Genomic DNA, 6,817 nt, shown 5'->3' on the forward strand with positions numbered 1-6,817 from the left:
TGGGATGTCCCCAAAGAAGGCAAGGGCCCCCGGTCTTTGTGCCCCTCCTTGTCGACTAGTCATTGTGTGCAGGCTGCCCTTGGGGAGGGGGCACAGCCGTGAAGCTGGCAGCTCCCTTCATCAGAGTGCAATTCCTGGGGAAAGACTGGGCTGTGAGCAGTCAGCAGGCAAGCTCCCTGCCGCGGGGGGTGGAGCGCCTGGGCCCTGAAAGGGGATCTGGGCAGGACCCCACAGCATCCACTGTGGGCCTCCCAGGCTCAGAGCTCTTCACAACCAAGTGTTCACTGAGATGCATGCTGTTTCCCCAGCTTCTGCCCCCATCTGCTGCTGTGAGAGCCAGCCCTCCACGAAGTTCCCCTCAAGTGATTCAGGACATCAGCTAGGACATAATTCCCATCTTTTCACCCCTCTCCTTCTCCAGTCCTCCTCTGCCAGGGACCATCTCATCACCAGGTACTATCACTGTAGCTGCTGAATTTCTCCCTCGCCACCCCTCCTGGCTGCCCGGACATGAACAGACAGAGCTCTGTGGTCTTCTCTGGCAAAGTAGGGGAGAAGGGCCCCTCCCCTTGGTGACATGCCCCCCTAGAGGAGTCCTGAAGAACTCCTGAGCCTCAGTTTCCAGGGTTAGCTCCTTTGCTTGTTCCCTGCTGGGCTGGGGAGTGAAAGCCTAAAGCAGTGGTTCTCAACCCTGGCTGCCCAACAGAATCCCTTGCGAAACTTTGAAAAAATACCAGCGCCTGGGCTCCAGCCCAGACCAATGGAATCAGAAACTCGAAGGGTGGAGCCAGGCACTGGGAATGCTTTTTCAGTCTCCCCCTGGAGATTCAAATACCCTGCCAGAGCTGAGAACCAGTAACCTCGATTATTTTTTTTACAAAGATCAGTCAGGGAGTGTGGAGGACAGGGATGATTAAGAGAAGTGAAGCTTTGACCTGCTCTAGAGGTGATGGGAGTGGAAAAGACGAGGGTAGCGATTACAGAAGTAGAATGAACAAGGGCTGGAGGAGCAGGGTTTAGTTGGAGCAATCTCCTGGAGCGCCAAGAAATGCTCATACTTGGGCCCTGCCCCCCAGGGATCCTGATTGAATGGGTCAGGGCTGCTGAGCCCTGGAGGTGTGGGAGGGTGACAACCGACCCAGCTGATTCTAACGGGCAGGCCAAGCTGAGAGCCACAGCTCTAGGCCATGTCACTGCCTCTTACCTGGCAGCCCCACCAAGCGGGTGTCCAAGGTGCCCAGGTGGCCTCCGCCCAGTGTTGACGAGCCAGCCATGTTTCTCACCACCTGGACCCTGGAGTGAGGTCTTGAGCAACCCCAATTTCCACCCAATCTACACTTGAACGGTGGCACGCCCAGCCTGCCTCCTGGGGAAGTGTTTCAACGGAGCTACTCTGCAGGATGTGGAGCTGACACCGTTTGTGACTCTTGTTCCGGGCACTCAGCTGGGCTGTCTGCCCCTCCCACCAAACCAAATGCACTGGCATATGGTTTATCCAGTTTAGCATTTTCTTATATAGGTGTTTTTTTTTTTTTCCCTCAGAAAGGAAATAGCTATTTTTCTAAAGATAAATGTAATACATGACTGTAAAAAATTTTTTTTTCCAGAATATGAAGTAGAAAGTGAAAATCACTCTTAATCCCAACACACAGAGGTGCCCCCACTAAGAAAGAGCAAAGCAGCCCCTGATGGCCAGAGCTAGCAACACTCACAGCCGGGCCTTGGTCTTGTGGACAAAGAATGTTGCCTGCCATTCTCCCATTGAGCATAACCAGCTCCACAGAACCCCCACATCAGCCAAGGCCACTGCCATTGTGAAGATCAAGACAAAGACACAACCATTCTGTAATCGCATCTACACAAGACCGTAACAAGAGCATAGTCCAAACCACAAAACTAACCAGACATCTCCCTATTCTGGCTAATGGGTAACTGTTGTTTTTGTTTTGTTATTACCAATTATAGCCTTGTTCCATTCCTCTTGATGTGAATTATTAAGATATCCAATCATAAAATTACCCTGCTTCCCAGCAGCATCCAATTCAAAGCAGAGCCCTGCTTGCTTGAACCACCCCCAAAGCACCAACCACAAGCTCAAGCCTGATACCTAAAATTCCTTTCTAGCATCTTCTTACCCAGATGCCCCGCACTGCCCATAAGCCCCACTACACATATGTTCTTGGTGTCCTATGGCTAATGAGCACTGACACCATAGATTTTGGAATATATCCTTCCAGGCATTTTTTTCTCTGACTATAGATATATTTTTATTTAAGAATGAAAAGGGGAATTCCCTGGAGGTCCAGTGGTTAGACTAGCGCTTTCACTGCCGGGGCCCCAGGTTCGATCCCTGGTCAGGCAGCTAAGATCCTGCCAGCCGCATGGTGCAGCCAAATAATAATAATAATATAATAAAATGAAAATGAAAAGACTATAATTCTATTTTACGATCTGCTTTTTGTAAAATTAACAACCTCTTAAAGAAATTATTTTCAACAGCTGCATCTCCTGCTGTATGGGATGTTGTAGACCTGCTAACGCCACTTTTTTTTATTGGAGTATAATTGCTTAACAATGTTGTGTCAGTTTCTGCTGTACAACAAAATTAATCAGCTCTATGTATACATATATCCCCATATCCCCTCCCTCCCCCCCTCCCTATCCCACCCCTCTAGGTCATCACAGAGCACCAAGCTGATCTCCCTGTGCTATACAGCAGGGAGATCAGATAGCTTCCCACTAGCTATCTGTTTTACACATGGTAGGGTATATATGTCAATGCTACTCTTTCAATTCGTCCCACCCTCCCCTTGCCCCCCCTTGCCGTGTCCACAAGTGCATTGTCTACGTCTCTGTCTCTATTCCTGCCCTGAAAATAGGTTCATCAGTACCATTTTTCTAGATTCAGTATATATGCGTTAATATACGGTATTTGTTTTTCTCTTTCTGACTTACTTCACTCTGTGTGACAGACTCTAGGTCCAACCACATTGCTAAAATGACCCAATTTTGTTCCTTTTTATGGCTGAGTAATATTGCATTGTATATATGTACCACATCTTCTTTATCCATTCATCTGTCGATGGAAAAATAGGTTGCTTAATACCGCTTTCTACTTGGGTGATTCTGTGTCTCTTTAAGCCCTTTGATAGTAGGCTCATGTGCTCTTTTGATAGCCATGGGCTGCTGGCTCTGTTCAGAAAATCCTGAGAAGGGTCACCTCTTTGCCAGGCTTTGGTGCAGGGAAACCACAGATGAGGATGGAGATACTGTAACTGTTCTCCGTGGGGGCAGAGCCCAGGTCCTCTCAGGTGTGGCAGGAAAAGTTGTCACCAATGCAGAGCCAAGCTTCAGAGCTGGCCCTGAAAGGAGGTTCTCACTCTCCACCACACTCCCAAAGTGTTGCCCTCGCAAAGATCAGGGATGTGGAATACATTTTATCCTGAGCTTTCAGAACATCCATGGCCTGGGAGGGGATTCCGTCTGGGATAATCGAGCTTGGAAACTATTTTGGCAGATTTATGTTTTACTGGAAGTTTCTCCAGGGTGGTGTAATCAACAAAATTCTGAAACAGCAAGGTCAGTTCAGCTCCATTAATTAATTCAAAACAAGTCCATTAAATCAATGTCAGGGAATGGGCCTTGTTCTAGAGCAGTTTTCAAACTTTACTGTGCATCTCCAATCACATGGGGAGACTTACAACCTAGTCTTGATTCCATCAGGTGGGTCTGAGAGTCTGCATCACTAACAAGCTCCCAGTGATGCTGATGCTGCCAGAATAGCCAGGTCCTCACTGTCTGGCTGGCACTTACCCCTAAAAGTCTTCAGTAAATTCACACTCATTGCTTACCAACATGCGGGTAGAGTGTGATGATCACCAAATGACATATTAGACCTTTCTTCCCACCTTGGAGGAGTCTTCAGTTCCCTTCAAGGGATGAAGGTGCAGCTGGGCAAATGTCCGGCTCTCCAGACAGGAGTGTGGACACTATACCGGGGCGACGTGGGGTGGCCTAGACAGGGAGAGCTCCCACCTTCCCATAGCAGGCTTGATTGGGAGCTTAAACAGACCTGCTCCCAAAGAGCCCCCTTTCAAGGAGTGAATGACCCCAAGGCCCAGGAGCCCCCAGACTGGCACCCCCTGCCCATCTCTATGATTATCTCCAAATAAAAATTCATTATTCCAGGGCTTCCCTGGTGGCGCAGTGGTTGAGAGTCCGCCTGCCGATGCAGGGGACACGGGTTCGTGCCCCGGTCCGGGAGGATCCCACGTGTTGCAGAGCAGCTGGGCCCATGAGCCATGGCCGCTGAGCCTGCACGTCTGGAGCCTGTGCTCTGCAACAGGAGAGGCCACAACAGTGAGAGGTCCACGTACCACAAAATAATAAATAAATAAATACATACATACATACACACATAAATACATACATAAATACATAAATAAATATTCATTATTCCAAACTGAAAGCTGAAAGCAAAAATAGGTTCTAAAAGAGGGAATTCCCTGGTGGTCCAGTGGTTAGGACGTGACTCTTTCACTGACGGGGCCCAGGTTCAATCCCTGGTCAGGGAACTAAGATCCTGCAAGTAGCACGGTGCAGCCAGAAAAAAAAGGGGGGAGGGTTCCTAAAGAGTATAGCTAACTTCATGATTGACAGATTCATGAAAGTTTACTAAGAGGAGGGAAAGCCAGCAATTTGGAGAGAAATCTCTTACCTCCTTGGGCAAGCCCTTCTCTCTTCCTCCTTCTGCTGTTGGACCCTTGCTCCGGTCCAGCTGGGCATTTCTCATACTTCCGGGCACTCCTCACTCCCTGCCACCACTTCTACCTCCACCTTGGTCCCTGACTGACCCTCTCAACTCAATAAGGACTACAGTTACAGAGGGGCCCATGAACAATATCTAGTGTAGTGGCCAGGCTTCTGGTGACTAAATTCTACACCAAGCAATCCTGAGCTTCCATTTTCTTGACCCAGACCTGTGTGTCCAATATGGTAGCCACCAGCCACATGTGGCTTTTTAAATTTACATTAATTAAAATAAAATTCAGGGCTTCCCTGGTGGCACAGTGGTTAAGAATCCACCTGCCAACGCAGGGGACACTGGTTCGAGCCCTGGTCCAGGAAGGTCCCACATGCCGCAGAGCAACTAAGCCCGTGTACCACAACTACTGAGCCTGTGCTTTAGAGCCCGCGAGCCACAACTACTGAAGCCCACGGGCCTAGAGCCCGTGCTCCGCAACAAGAGAAGCCACTGAAATGAGATGCCCGCGCACTGCAAAGAAGAGTAGCCCCCGCTCGCCGCAACGAAAGCCCGCGTGCAGCAATGAAGACCCAACACAGCCAAAAATTCAGCTCCTCAGTTGCACAAGCCACATTCTAAGTGCTCAAGAGTCACATGTGACTCATGGCTACTCTATTGGATGGCGCAATTATAACATTTCCATACTTGCAGAAAGTTCTATTGGACAGGGCTATCTAGATGTTTCTCACCAAAAACCAGCAAGGTCATAGGGTAGTTTTGTGTGTTTTAGGAAGAGGCATCCCTTCCTCAAGATACCTTACTGACCCCTGCAGAAAAAAAACAAGCGATAAATATTCATATCTACAACCATGCTGTATATGGCGCCCACCGTTGTGCAGTGCACAACCCACTTCATTGTACGCAGCAAGCTATGAAAGTCCTTCATTGATCCTTTGAGCTTCACTTCTCTCTGCCTTCACCACTTCAGACCATGGCCCCTTATCTTTTCCTTTCGGGGTGGGGATGGGCTGTAGTTTGCAATTGGTCCTTGTTATTAATTTCCTGTAGCTCCTGAAACAAATTACCACAAACTGGGTGGCTTAAAACAACAGAAATTAATTCTTCCATAGTTCTGGGAGCGAAAAATCCAAGGTCAAGGTGTCCTCAGGGCTGCACTCTCTCCAAAGTTTCCCTTCCAGCTTCTGGTGGCTCCAGGCTTTCTTTGGCTACATAACTTCCATCTCTGCCTCTGTCTTCACATGACCTTCTCCTCTGTATTTGTGAATTCTCCTCTTCTGCTCTTTATAAGGACACCTGTCATTGGATTTGGGACACACCTGGATAATCCAGGATGACCTCATCTCGGGATTCTTAATTACATCTGCAAAGACCCTTTTTCAAAACAAGGTCACATTCACAGGTTTTGGGGGCTAGGACATGGACATATCTTTTGGGGGAGCCACCCATCAACCCACTAGAGTCCTTTGTATGAGTGTCTTAATTGCGACCTCTGAAACAGCAGGGAAGGGGGCAGGGCACCACCTTTAAAAGAATGACACAGCCGGTTGCATGGACATATATACACTACCAAATGTAAAATAGATACCTGGTGGGAAGCAGCCACATAGCACAGGGAGATCAGCACCGTGCTTTGTGTCTACCTAGAGGGGTGGGATAGGGAGGGTGGGAGGGAGATGCAAGAGGGAGGAGATACGGGGATATATGTATATGTATAGCTGGTTCACTTTGTTATATAGCAGAAACTAACACACCATTGTAAAGCAATTATACTCCAATTAAGATGTTAAAAATAAATAAACTACAGTAAGATACCAAAAAAAAGAAGAAAAAAAAAAGAAGGACATAGCAGGTTGAAGATATAACATAAACTGGTCAGAACCAACTAGATCCAAGGTGGCGGGAGATATGACTCCCAGTGGACCGTGAGCCTCATTATACGCTCATTGTAATACATTAGCATGATCAATGACACACCCACCGGCACCATGACAGCTCTGAGGCCTACCATAAAAGGCCAATAACTGGGCGGTGCCCAGTTCCTGGAAATCCACA

General features: G+C 48.2%; 1 long non-coding RNA gene across 1 annotated transcript in view; it reads right to left on the reverse strand.

Annotated features, from left to right (window-relative positions):
* Positions 1–2,676: 2,676 nt before the first annotated feature.
* Positions 2,677–6,817, reverse strand: part of LOC308629873 — a 17,908-nt gene continuing 13,767 nt past the window's right edge. Inside the window, exon 3 of the long non-coding RNA XR_014017722.1 lies at positions 2,677–4,336. This is a non-coding gene — a long non-coding RNA (uncharacterized lncRNA). The remainder of the gene's footprint in view (positions 4,337–6,817) is intronic.

This window comes from Mesoplodon bidens (assembly GCF_964165515.1).
Source record: "Mesoplodon bidens genome assembly, chromosome: 16".
NCBI classification, from domain to species: Eukaryota; Metazoa; Chordata; class Mammalia; order Artiodactyla; family Ziphiidae; genus Mesoplodon; species Mesoplodon bidens.